Here is a 15,466-nt window from a genome sequence, read left to right as displayed (position 1 = left end):
TCCATCTTTATTCAGAGAGTGCCGTACATATTTCCATGTTTATACAAATCACTGTGTAGATATTTCCATGTTTATAAAGATAACGTTGTAGACATTTCCATCTTTATACAAACGGTGGTGTAGATATTTCCATGTTCCTACACATGACTGTGTAGTTATTTCCATGTTTATACAGATGGCGGTGTAGATATTTCCATATTTATAGAGATAGCAGTGGAGATATTTCCATGTTTATACAGATAGCGGTGTAGATATTTCCATGTTTATACTGATCGCGGTGTAGATATTTCCATGTTTATACAGATGGCGGTGTAGATATTTCCATTTTTATACAGATGTCTGTGTAGATATTTACATGTGTATACAGATGGTATTGTAGGTATTTCCATGTTTATACAGATGGTGGTGTAGATATTTCCATGTTTATTCGGATGACTGTGTAGATATTTCCATGTATTTACAGATGGCAGTGTAGATATTTCAATGTTTATAGAGATGGCGGTGTAGATATTTCCATATTTATACAGATGTCTGTGTAGATATTTCCATGTGTATACAGATGGTATTGTAGGTATTTCCATGTTTATGCAGATGGTGGTGTAGATATTTCCATGTTTATTCAGATGACTGTGTAGATATTTCCATGTTTTTACAGATGGCAGTGTAGATATTTCAATGTTTATAGAGATGGCACTGTAGATATGTCCATGTTTATACAGATAACGGTGGAGATATTTCCATGTTTATGTAGACAGCAGTGGAGATATTTCCATGTTTATACACATAGCGGTGTACATATTTCCATGTTTATAGAGACAGCGGTGTAGGTATTTCCATGTTTATACAGATAGCGGTGCAGATATTTCCATGTTTATACAGATGCCCGTGCGGATATCTCCATTTTTGTACAGAGGGCTGTGTAGATATTTCTATGTTTATACAGATGGCAGTGTAGATATTTCCATGTTCCTACACATGACTGTGTAGGTATTTCCATGTTTATACAGATGTCTTTGTAGATATTTCCATGTCTATAGAGATAGCGGTGCAGATATTTACATGTTTATACAGATAGCGGTGTATATATTTCCATGTTTATACAGATCGTGGTGTAGATATTTCCATGTTTATACAGATACCAGTGTAGATATTTCCATGTTTATACAGACCGCAGTGTAGATATTTCCATGTTTATACAGATAGCGGTGTAGATATTTTCATGTTTATACAGATGGCTGTGTCGATATTTCCATGTTTATACAGAGTTCTCTGTACATATTTCCATGTTTATATAGATGACAGTGTAGATATTTCCAGGTTTATACAGATGACTGTGTAGATATTTCCAAGTTAATACAGATGGCGGTGTAGATATTTCCATGTGTATAGAGATAGCGGTGTAGATATTTCCATGTTTATTGAGATAGCGGTGTAAATATTTCCATATTTATACAGATAGTGGTGTAGATATTTCCATGTTTTTACAGATAGCGGTGGAGATATTTCCATCTTTATTCAGAGAGTGCTGTACATATTTCCATCTTTATACAAATCACTGTGTAGATATTTCCATGTTTATACAGATAACCTTGTAGACATTTCCATCTTTATACAAACGGGGGTGTAGATATTTCCATGTTCCTACACATGACTGTGTAGTTATTTCCATGTTTATACAGATGGCGGTGTAGATATTTCCATATTTATAGAGATAGCAGTGTAGATATTTCCAGGTTTATACAGATACCGGTGTAAATATTTCCATGTTTATACAGATCGTGGTGTAGATATTTCCATGTTTATACAGATACCGGTGTAGATATTTCCATGTTTATACAGACTGCAGTATAGGTATTTCTATGTTTATACAAATAGCGGTGTAGATATTTCCATGTTTGTACAGATGGCGGTGTAGTTATTTCCATGTTTATACAGATAGCGGTGTAGATATTTCCATGTATATACACATGGCTGTGTAGATATTTCCATGTTTATACAGATGGCGGTGTAGATATTTCCATGTTTTTACAGATAACTTTGTAAATATTTCCATGTTTACACAGATGGCGGTGTAGATATTTCGATGTTTATACAGATAGCAGTGGAGATATTTCCATGTTTATACAGATAGCGGTGTAGATATTTCCATGTTCATACAGATGGCGGTGTAGATATTTCCATATTTATACAGATGTCTGTGTAGATATTTACATGTGTATACAGATGGTATTGTAGGTATTTCCATGTTTATACAGATGGTGGTGTAGATATTTCAATGTTTGTAGAGATGGCGCTGTAGATATGTCCATGTTTATACAGATAACGGTGGAGATATTTCCATGTTTATGCAGACAGCAGTGGAGATATTTCCATGTTTATACACATAGCGGTGTACATATTATCATGTTTATAGGGACAGCGGTGTAGGTATTTCCATGTTTATACAGATAGCGGTGCAGATATTTCCATGTTTATACAGATGCCCATGCAGATATCTCCATATTTATACAGAGGGCTGTGTAGATATTTCTATGTTTATACAGATGGCAGTGTAGATATTTCCATGTTCCTACACATGACTGTGTAGGTATTTCCATGTTTATACAGATGGCTTTGTAGATATTTCCATGTCTATAGAGATAGCGGTGCAGATATTTACATGTTTATACAGATAGCGGTGTATATATTTCCATGTTTATACAGATCGTGGTGTAGATATTTCCATGTTTATACAGATACCGGTGTAGATATTTCCCTGTTTATACAGACCGCAGTGTAGATATTTCCATGTTTATACAGATAGCGGTGTCGATATTTCCATGTTTATACAGAGTTCTCCGTAGATATTTCCATGTTTATATAGATGACAGTGTAGATATTTCCAGGTTTATACAGATGACTGTGTAGATATTTCCAAGTTAATACAGATGGCGGTGTAGATATTTCCATGTTTATAGAGATAGCGGTGTAGATATTTCCATGTTTATTGAGATAGCAGTGTAAATATTTCCATATTTATACAGATAGTGGTGTAGATATTTCCATGTTTTTACAGATAGCGGTGTAGATATTTCCATCTTTATTCAGAGAGTGCTGTACATATTTCCATGCTTATACAAATCACTGTGTAGATATTTCCATGTTTATAAAGATAACGTTGTAGACATTTCCATCTTTATACAAACGGTGGTGTAGATATTTCCATGTTCCTACACATGACTGTGTAGTTATTTCCCTGTTTATACAGATGGCGGTGTAGATATTTCCATATTTATAGAGATAGCAGTGTAGATATTTCCAGGTTTATACAGATAGCGGTGTAAATATTTCCATGTTTATACAGATCGTGGTGTAGATTTTTCCATGTTTATACAGATACCGGTGTAGATATTTCCATGTTTATACAGACTGCAGTATAGGTATTTCTATGTTTATACAGATAGCGGTGTAGATATTTCCATGTTTGTACAGATGGCGGTGTAGTTATTTCCATGTTTATATAGATAGCGGTGTAGATATTTCCATGTATATACACATGGCTGTGTAGATATTTCCGTGTTTATACAGATGGCGGTGTAGATATTTCCATGTTTTTACAGATAACTTTGTAAATATTTCCATGTTTATGCAGATGGCGGTGTAGATATTTCGATGTTTATACAGATAGCAGTGGAGATATTTCCATGTTTATACAGATAGCGGTGTAGATATTTCCATGTTTATACTGATCGCGGTGTAGATATTTCCATGTTTATACAGATGGCGGTGTAGATATTTCCATTTTTATACAGATGTCTGTGTAGATATTTACATGTGTATACAGATGGTACTGTAGGTATTTCCATGTTTATACAGATGGTGGTGTAGATATTTCCATGTTTATTCGGATGACTGTGTAGATATTTCCATGTTTTTACAGATGGCAGTGTAGATATTTCAATGTTTATAGAGATGGCGGTGTAGATATTTCCATATTTATACAGATGTCTGTGTAGATATTTCCATGTGTATACTGATGGTATTGTAGGTATTTCCATGTTTATACAGATGGTGGTGTAGATATTTCCATGTTTATTCAGATGACTGTGTAGATATTTCCATGTTTTTACAGATGGCAGTGTAGATATTTCAATGTTTGTAGAGATGGCGCTGTAGATATGTCCATGTTTATACAGATAACGGTGGAGATATTTCCATGTTTATGCAGACAGCAGTGGAGATATTTCCATGTTTATACACATAGCGGTGTACATATTTCCATGTTTATAGAGACAGCGGTGTAGGTATTTCCATGTTTATACAGATAGCGGTGCAGAAATTTCCATGTTTATACAGATGCCCATGCAGATATTTCCATATTTATACAGAGGGCTGTGTAGATATTTCTATGTTTATACAGATGGCAGTGTAGATATTTCCATGTTCCTACACATGACTGTGTAGGTATTTCCATGTTTATACAGATGGCTTTGTAGATATTTCCATGTCTATAGAGATAGCGGTGCAGATATTTACGTGTTTATACAGATAGCGGTGTATATATTTCCATGTTTATACAGATCGTGGTGTAGATATTTCCATGTTTATGCAGATACCGGTGTAGATATTTCCATGTTTATACAGACCGCAGTGTAGATATTTCCATGTTTATACAGATAGCGGTGTAGATATTTCCATGTTTATAGAGATGGCTGTGTCGATATTTCCATGTTTATACAGAGTTCTCTGTAGATATTTCCATGTTTATATAGATGACAGTGTAGATATTTCCAGGTTTATACAGATGACTGTGTAGATATTTCCAAGTTAATACAGATGGCGGTGTAGATATTTCCATGTTTACAGAGATAGCGGTGTAGATATTTCCATGTTTATTGAGATAGCGGTGTAAATATTTCCATATTTATACAGATAGTGGTGTAGATATTTCCATGCTTTTACAGATAGCGGTGTAGATATTTCCATCTTTATTCAGAGAGTGCTGTACATATTTCCATGTTTATAGAAATCACTGTGTAGATATTTCCATGTTTATACAGATAACTTTGTAGACATTTCCATGTTTATGCAGACAGCAGTGGAGGTATTTCCATGTTTATACACATAGCGGTGTACATATTTCCATGTTTATAGAGACAGCGGTGTAGGTATTTCCATGTTTATACAGATAGCGGTGCAGATATTTCCATGTTTATACAGATGCCCGTGCGGATATCTCCATTTTTATACAGAGGGCTGTGTAGATATTTCTATGTTTATACAGATGGCAGTGTAGATATTTCCATGTTCCTACACATGACTGTGTAGGTATTTCCATGTTTATACAGATGTCTTTGTAGATATTTCCATGTCTATAGAGATAGCGGTGCAGATATTTACATGTTTATACAGATAGCGGTGTATATATTTCCATGTTTATACAGATCGTGGTGTAGATATTTCCATGTTTATACAGATACCAGTGTAGATATTTCCATGTTTATACAGACCGCAGTGTAGATATTTCCATGTTTATACAGATAGCGGTGTAGATATTTTCATGTTTATACAGATGGCTGTGTCGATATTTCCATGTTTATACAGAGTTCTCTGTACATATTTCCATGTTTATATAGATGACAGTGTAGATATTTCCAGGTTTATACAGATGACTGTGTAGATATTTCCAAGTTAATACAGATGGCGGTGTAGATATTTCCATGTGTATAGAAATAGCGGTGTAGATATTTCCATGTTTATTGAGATAGCGGTGTAAATATTTCCATATTTATACAGATAGTGGTGTAGATATTTCCATGTTTTTACAGATAGCGGTGGAGATATTTCCATCTTTATTCAGAGAGTGCTGTACATATTTCCATGTTTATACAAATCACTGTGTAGATATTTCCATGTTTATACAGATAACCTTGTAGACATTTCCATCTTTATACAAACGGTGGTGTAGATATTTCCATGTTCCTACACATGACTGTGTAGTTATTTCCATGTTTATACAGATGGCGGTGTAGATATTTCCATATTTATAGAGATAGCAGTGTAGATATTTCCAGGTTTATACAGATAGCGGTGTAAATATTTCCATGTTTATACAGATCGTGGTGTAGATATTTCCATGTTTATACAGATACCGGTGTAGATATTTCCATGTTTATACAGACTGCAGTATAGGTATTTCTATGTTTATACAAATAGCGGTGTAGATATTTCCATGTTTGTACAGATGGCGGTGTAGTTATTTCCATGTTTATACAGATAGCGGTGTAGATATTTCCATGTATATACACATGGCTGTGTAGATATTTCCATGTTTATACAGATGGCGGTGTAGATATTTCCATGTTTTTACAGATAACTTTGTAAATATTTCCATGTTTACACAGATGGCGGTGTAGATATTTCGATGTTTATACAGATAGCAGTGGATATATTTCCATGTTTATACAGATAGCGGTGTAGATATTTCCATGTTCATACAGATGGCGGTGTAGATATTTCCATATTTATACAGATGTCTGTGTAGATATTTACATGTGTATACAGATGGTATTGTAGGTATTTCCATGTTTATACAGATGGTGGTGTAGATATTTCAATGTTTGTAGAGATGGCGCTGTAGATATGTCCATGTTTATACAGATAACGGTGGAGATATTTCCATGTTTATGCAGACAGCAGTGGAGATATTTCCATGTTTATACACATAGCGGTGTACATATTTCCATGTTTATAGGGACAGCGGTGTAGGTTTTTCCATGTTTATACAGATAGCGGTGCAGATATTTCCATGTTTATACAGATGCCCATGCAGATATCTCCATATTTATACAGAGGGCTGTGTAGATATTTCTATGTTTATACAGATGGCAGTGTAGATATTTCCATGTTCCTACACATGACTGTGTAGGTATTTCCATGTTTATACAGATGGCTTTGTAGATATTTCCATGTCTATAGAGATAGCGGTGCAGATATTTACATGTTTATACAGATAGCGGTGTATATATTTCCATGTTTATACAGATCGTGGTGTAGATATTTCCATGTTTATACAGATACCGGTGTAGATATTTCCCTGTTTATACAGACCGCAGTGTAGATATTTCCATGTTTATACAGATAGCGGTGTCGATATTTCCATGTTTATACAGAGTTCTCCGTAGATATTTCCATGTTTATATAGATGACAGTGTAGATATTTCCAGGTTTATACAGATGACTGTGTAGATATTTCCAAGTTAATACAGATGGCGGTGTAGATATTTCCATGTTTATAGAGATAGCGGTGTAGATATTTCCATGTTTATTGAGATAGCAGTGTAAATATTTCCATATTTATACAGATAGTGGTGTAGATATTTCCATGTTTTTACAGATAGCGGTGTAGATATTTCCATCTTTATTCAGAGAGTGCTGTACATATTTCCATGCTTATACAAATCACTGTGTAGATATTTCCATGTTTATAAAGATAACGTTGTAGACATTTCCATCTTTATACAAACGGTGGTGTAGATATTTCCATGTTCCTACACATGACTGTGTAGTTATTTCCATGTTTATACAGATGGCGGTGTAGATATTTCCATATTTATAGAGATAGCAGTGTAGATATTTCCAGGTTTATACAGATAGCGGTGTAAATATTTCCATGTTTATACAGATCGTGGTGTAGATTTTTCCATGTTTATACAGATACCGGTGTAGATATTTCCATGTTTATACAGACTGCAGTATAGGTATTTCTATGTTTATACAGATAGCGGTGTAGATATTTCCATGTTTGTACAGATGGCGGTGTAGTTATTTCCATGTTTATATAGATAGCGGTGTAGATATTTCCATGTATATACACATGGCTGTGTAGATATTTCCGTGTTTATACAGATGGCGGTGTAGATATTTCCATGTTTTTACAGATAACTTTGTAAATATTTCCATGTTTATGCAGATGGCGGTGTAGATATTTCGATGTTTATACAGATAGCAGTGGAGATATTTCCATGTTTATACAGATAGCGGTGTAGATATTTCCATGTTTATACTGATCGCGGTGTAGATATTTCCATGTTTATACAGATGGCGGTGTAGATATTTCCATTTTTATACAGATGTCTGTGTAGATATTTACATGTGTATACAGATGGTACTGTAGGTATTTCCATGTTTATACAGATGGTGGTGTAGATATTTCCATGTTTATTCGGATGACTGTGTAGATATTTCCATGTTTTTACAGATGGCAGTGTAGATATTTCAATGTTTATAGAGATGGCGGTGTAGATATTTCCATATTTATACAGATGTCTGTGTAGATATTTCCATGTGTATACTGATGGTATTGTAGGTATTTCCATGTTTATACAGATGGTGGTGTAGATATTTCCATGTTTATTCAGATGACTGTGTAGATATTTCCATGTTTTTACAGATGGCAGTGTAGATATTTCAATGTTTGTAGAGATGGCGCTGTAGATATGTCCATGTTTATACAGATAACGGTGGAGATATTTCCATGTTTATGCAGACAGCAGTGGAGATATTTCCATGTTTATACACATAGCGGTGTACATATTTCCATGTTTATAGAGACAGCGGTGTAGGTATTTCCATGTTTATACAGATAGCGGTGCAGAAATTTCCATGTTTATACAGATGCCCATGCAGATATTTCCATATTTATACAGAGGGCTGTGTAGATATTTCTATGTTTATACAGATGGCAGTGTAGATATTTCCATGTTCCTACACATGACTGTGTAGGTATTTCCATGTTTATACAGATGGCTTTGTAGATATTTCCATGTCTATAGAGATAGCGGTGCAGATATTTACGTGTTTATACAGATAGCGGTGTATATATTTCCATGTTTATACAGATCGTGGTGTAGATATTTCCATGTTTATGCAGATACCGGTGTAGATATTTCCATGTTTATACAGACCGCAGTGTAGATATTTCCATGTTTATACAGATAGCGGTGTAGATATTTCCATGTTTATAGAGATGGCTGTGTCGATATTTCCATGTTTATACAGAGTTCTCTGTAGATATTTCCATGTTTATATAGATGACAGTGTAGATATTTCCAGGTTTATACAGATGACTGTGTAGATATTTCCAAGTTAATACAGATGGCGGTGTAGATATTTCCATGTTTACAGAGATAGCGGTGTAGATATTTCCATGTTTATTGAGATAGCGGTGTAAATATTTCCATATTTATACAGATAGTGGTGTAGATATTTCCATGCTTTTACAGATAGCGGTGTAGATATTTCCATCTTTATTCAGAGAGTGCTGTACATATTTCCATGTTTATAGAAATCACTGTGTAGATATTTCCATGTTTATACAGATAACTTTGTAGACATTTCCATGTTTATGCAGACAGCAGTGGAGGTATTTCCATGTTTATACACATAGCGGTGTACATATTTCCATGTTTATAGAGACAGCGGTGTAGGTATTTCCATGTTTATACAGATAGCGGTGCAGATATTTCCATGTTTATACAGATGCCCGTGCGGATATCTCCATTTTTATACAGAGGGCTGTGTAGATATTTCTATGTTTATACAGATGGCAGTGTAGATATTTCCATGTTCCTACACATGACTGTGTAGGTATTTCCATGTTTATACAGATGTCTTTGTAGATATTTCCATGTCTATAGAGATAGCGGTGCAGATATTTACATGTTTATACAGATAGCGGTGTATATATTTCCATGTTTATACAGATCGTGGTGTAGATATTTCCATGTTTATACAGATACCAGTGTAGATATTTCCATGTTTATACAGACCGCAGTGTAGATATTTCCATGTTTATACAGATAGCGGTGTAGATATTTTCATGTTTATACAGATGGCTGTGTCGATATTTCCATGTTTATACAGAGTTCTCTGTACATATTTCCATGTTTATATAGATGACAGTGTAGATATTTCCAGGTTTATACAGATGACTGTGTAGATATTTCCAAGTTAATACAGATGGCGGTGTAGATATTTCCATGTGTATAGAAATAGCGGTGTAGATATTTCCATGTTTATTGAGATAGCGGTGTAAATATTTCCATATTTATACAGATAGTGGTGTAGATATTTCCATGTTTTTACAGATAGCGGTGGAGATATTTCCATCTTTATTCAGAGAGTGCTGTACATATTTCCATGTTTATACAAATCACTGTGTAGATATTTCCATGTTTATACAGATAACCTTGTAGACATTTCCATCTTTATACAAACGGTGGTGTAGATATTTCCATGTTCCTACACATGACTGTGTAGTTATTTCCATGTTTATACAGATGGCGGTGTAGATATTTCCATATTTATAGAGATAGCAGTGTAGATATTTCCAGGTTTATACAGATAGCGGTGTAAATATTTCCATGTTTATACAGATCGTGGTGTAGATATTTCCATGTTTATACAGATACCGGTGTAGATATTTCCATGTTTATACAGACTGCAGTATAGGTATTTCTATGTTTATACAAATAGCGGTGTAGATATTTCCATGTTTGTACAGATGGCGGTGTAGTTATTTCCATGTTTATACAGATAGCGGTGTAGATATTTCCATGTATATACACATGGCTGTGTAGATATTTCCATGTTTATACAGATGGCGGTGTAGATATTTCCATGTTTTTACAGATAACTTTGTAAATATTTCCATGTTTACACAGATGGCGGTGTAGATATTTCGATGTTTATACAGATAGCAGTGGATATATTTCCATGTTTATACAGATAGCGGTGTAGATATTTCCATGTTCATACAGATGGCGGTGTAGATATTTCCATATTTATACAGATGTCTGTGTAGATATTTACATGTGTATACAGATGGTATTGTAGGTATTTCCATGTTTATACAGATGGTGGTGTAGATATTTCAATGTTTGTAGAGATGGCGCTGTAGATATGTCCATGTTTATACAGATAACGGTGGAGATATTTCCATGTTTATGCAGACAGCAGTGGAGATATTTCCATGTTTATACACATAGCGGTGTACATATTTCCATGTTTATAGGGACAGCGGTGTAGGTTTTTCCATGTTTATACAGATAGCGGTGCAGATATTTCCATGTTTATACAGATGCCCATGCAGATATCTCCATATTTATACAGAGGGCTGTGTAGATATTTCTATGTTTATACAGATGGCAGTGTAGATATTTCCATGTTCCTACACATGACTGTGTAGGTATTTCCATGTTTATACAGATGGCTTTGTAGATATTTCCATGTCTATAGAGATAGCGGTGCAGATATTTACATGTTTATACAGATAGCGGTGTATATATTTCCATGTTTATACAGATCGTGGTGTAGATATTTCCATGTTTATACAGATACCGGTGTAGATATTTCCCTGTTTATACAGACCGCAGTGTAGATATTTCCATGTTTATACAGATAGCGGTGTCGATATTTCCATGTTTATACAGAGTTCTCCGTAGATATTTCCATGTTTATATAGATGACAGTGTAGATATTTCCAGGTTTATACAGATGACTGTGTAGATATTTCCAAGTTAATACAGATGGCGGTGTAGATATTTCCATGTTTATAGAGATAGCGGTGTAGATATTTCCATGTTTATTGAGATAGCAGTGTAAATATTTCCATATTTATACAGATAGTGGTGTAGATATTTCCATGTTTTTACAGATAGCGGTGTAGATATTTCCATCTTTATTTAGAGAGTGCTGTACATATTTCCATGCTTATACAAATCACTGTGTAGATATTTCCATGTTTATAAAGATAACGTTGTAGACATTTCCATCTTTATACAAACGGTGGTGTAGATATTTCCATGTTCCTACACATGACTGTGTAGTTATTTCCATGTTTATACAGATGGCGGTGTAGATATTTCCATATTTATAGAGATAGCAGTGTAGATATTTCCAGGTTTATACAGATAGCGGTGTAAATATTTGCATGTTTATACAGATCGTGGTGTAGATTTTTCCATGTTTATACAGATACCGGTGTAGATATTTCCATGTTTATACAGACTGCAGTATAGGTATTTCTATGTTTATACAGATAGCGGTGTAGATATTTCCATGTTTGTACAGATGGCGGTGTAGTTATTTCCATGTTTATATAGATAGCGGTGTAGATATTTCCACGTATATACACATGGCTGTGTAGATATTTCCGTGTTTATACAGATGGCGGTGTAGATATTTCCATGTTTTTACAGATAACTTTGTAAATATTTCCATGTTTATGCAGATGGCGGTGTAGATATTTCGATGTTTATACAGATAGCAGTGGAGATATTTCCATGTTTATACAGATAGCGGTGTAGATATTTCCATGTTTATACTGATCGCGGTGTAGATATTTCCATGTTTATACAGATGGCGGTGTAGATATTTCCATTTTTATACAGATGTCTGTGTAGATATTTAGATGTGTATACAGATGGTATTGTAGGTATTTCCATGTTTATACAGATGGTGGTGTAGATATTTCCATGTTTATTCGGATGACTGTGTAGATATTTCCATGTTTTTACAGATGGCAGTGTAGATATTTCAATGTTTATAGAGATGGCGGTGTAGATATTTCCATATTTATACAGATGTCTGTGTAGATATTTCCATGTGTATACAGATGGTATTGTAGGTATTTCCATGTTTATACAGATGGTGGTGTAGATATTTCCATGTTTATTCAGATGACTGTGTAGATATTTCCATGTTTTTACAGATGGCAGTGTAGATATTTCAATGTTTGTAGAGATGGCGCTGTAGATATGTCCATGTTTATACAGATAACGGTGGAGATATTTCCATGTTTATGCAGACAGCAGTGCAGATATTTCCATGTTTATACACGTAGCGGTGTACATATTTCCATGTTTATAGAGACAGCGGTGTAGGTATTTCCATGTTTATACAGATAGCGGTGCAGATATTTCCATGTTTATACAGATGCCCGTGCGGATATCTCCATTTTTATACAGAGGGCTGTGTAGATATTTCTATGTTTATACAGATGGCAGTGTAGATATTTCCATGTTCCTACACATGACTGTGTAGGTATTTCCATGTTTATACAGATGTCTTTGTAGATATTTCCATGTCTATAGAGATAGCGGTGCAGATATTTACATGTTTATACAGATAGCGGTGTATATATTTCCATGTTTATACAGATCGTGGTGTAGATATTTCCATGTTTATACAGATACCAGTGTAGATATTTCCATGTTTATACAGACCGCAGTGTAGATATTTCCATGTTTATACAGATAGCGGTGTAGATATTTTCATGTTTATACAGATGGCTGTGTCGATATTTCCATGTTTATACAGAGTTCTCTGTACATATTTCCATGTTTATATAGATGACAGTGTAGATATTTCCAGGTTTATACAGATGACTGTGTAGATATTTCCAAGTTAATACAGATGGCGGTGTAGATATTTCCATGTGTATAGAGATAGCGGTGTAGATATTTCCATGTTTATTGAGATAGCGGTGTAAATATTTCCATATTTATACAGATAGTGGTGTAGATATTTCCATGTTTTTACAGATAGCGGTGGAGATATTTCCATCTTTATTCAGAGAGTGCTGTACATATTTCCATGTTTATACAAATCACTGTGTAGATATTTCCATGTTTATACAGATAACCTTGTAGACATTTCCATCTTTATACAAATGGTGGTGTAGATATTTCCATGTTCCTACACATGACTGTGTAGTTATTTCCATGTTTATACAGATGGCGGTGTAGATATTTCCATATTTATAGAGATAGCAGTGTAGATATTTCCAGGTTTATACAGATAGCGGTGTAAATATTTCCATCTTTATACAGATCGTGGTGTAGATATTTCCATGTTTATACAGATACCGGTGTAGATATTTCCATGTTTATACAGACTGCAGTATAGGTATTTCTATGTTTATACAAATAGCGGTGTAGATATTTCCATGTTTGTACAGATGGCGGTGTAGTTATTTCCATGTTTATACAGATAGCGGTGTAGATATTTCCATGTATATACACATGGCTGTGTAGATATTTCCATGTTTATACAGATGGCGGTGTAGATATTTCCATGTTTTTACAGATAACTTTGTAAATATTTCCATGTTTACACAGATGGCGGTGTAGATATTTCGATGTTTATACAGATAGCAGTGGAGATATTTCCATGTTTATACAGATAGCAGTGGAGATATTTCCATGTTCATACTGATGGCGGTGTAGATATTTCCATATTTATACAGATGTCTGTGTAGATATTTACATGTGTATACAGATGGTATTGTAGGTATTTCCATGTTTATACAGATGGTGGTGTAGATATTTCCATGTTTATACAGATGGTGGTGTAGATATTTCAATGTTTGTAGAGATGGCGCTGTAGATATGTCCATGTTTATACAGATAACGGTGGAGATATTTCCATTTTTATGCAGACAGCAGTGGAGATATTTCCATGTTTATACACATAGCGGTGTACATATTTCCATGTTTATAGGGACAGCGGTGTAGGTATTTCCATGTTTATACAGATAGCGGTGCAGATATTTCCATGTTTATACAGATGCCCATGCAGATATCTCCATATTTATACAGAGGGCTGTGTAGATATTTCTATGTTTATACAGATGGCAGTGTAGATATTTCCATGTTCCTACACATGACTGTGTAGGTATTTCCATGTTTATACAGATGGCTTTGTAGATATTTCCATGTCTATAGAGATAGCGGTGCAGATATTTACATGTTTATACAGATAGCGGTGTATATATTTCCATGTTTATACAGATCGTGGTGTAGATATTTCCATGTTTATACAGATACCGGTGTAGATATTTCCCTGTTTATACAGACCGCAGTGTAGATATTTCCATGTTTATACAGATAGCGGTGTCGATATTTCCATGTTTATACAGAGTTCTCCGTAGATATTTCCATGTTTATATAGATGACAGTGTAGATATTTCCAGGTTTATACAGATGACTGTGTAGATATTTCCAAGTTAATACAGATTGCGGTGTAGATATTTCCATGCTTTTACAGATAGCGGTGTAGATATTTCCATCTTTATTCAGAGAGTGCTGTACATATTTCCATGTTTATAGAAATCACTGTGTAGATATTTCCATGTTTATACAGATAACTTTGTAGACATTTCCATGTTTATGCAGACAGCAGTGGAGGTACTTCCATGTTTATACACATAGCGGTGTACATATTTCCATGTTTATAGAGACAGCGGTGTAGGTATTTCCATGTTTATACAGATAGCGGTGCAGATATTTCCATGTTTATACAGATTCCCGTGCAGATATCTCCATTTTTATACAGAGGGCTGTGTAGATATTTCTATGTTTATACAGATGGCAGTGTAGATATTTCCAAGTTAATACAGATGGCGGTGTAGATATTTCCATGTTTA

This window comes from Pan troglodytes, chromosome 16, assembly GCF_028858775.2.
Source record: "Pan troglodytes isolate AG18354 chromosome 16, NHGRI_mPanTro3-v2.0_pri, whole genome shotgun sequence".
In the NCBI taxonomy this organism is placed as follows: domain Eukaryota; kingdom Metazoa; phylum Chordata; class Mammalia; order Primates; family Hominidae; genus Pan; species Pan troglodytes.
The sequence above is the reverse complement of the archived record's forward strand: the minus strand, read 5'-3'. Positions refer to the sequence as shown.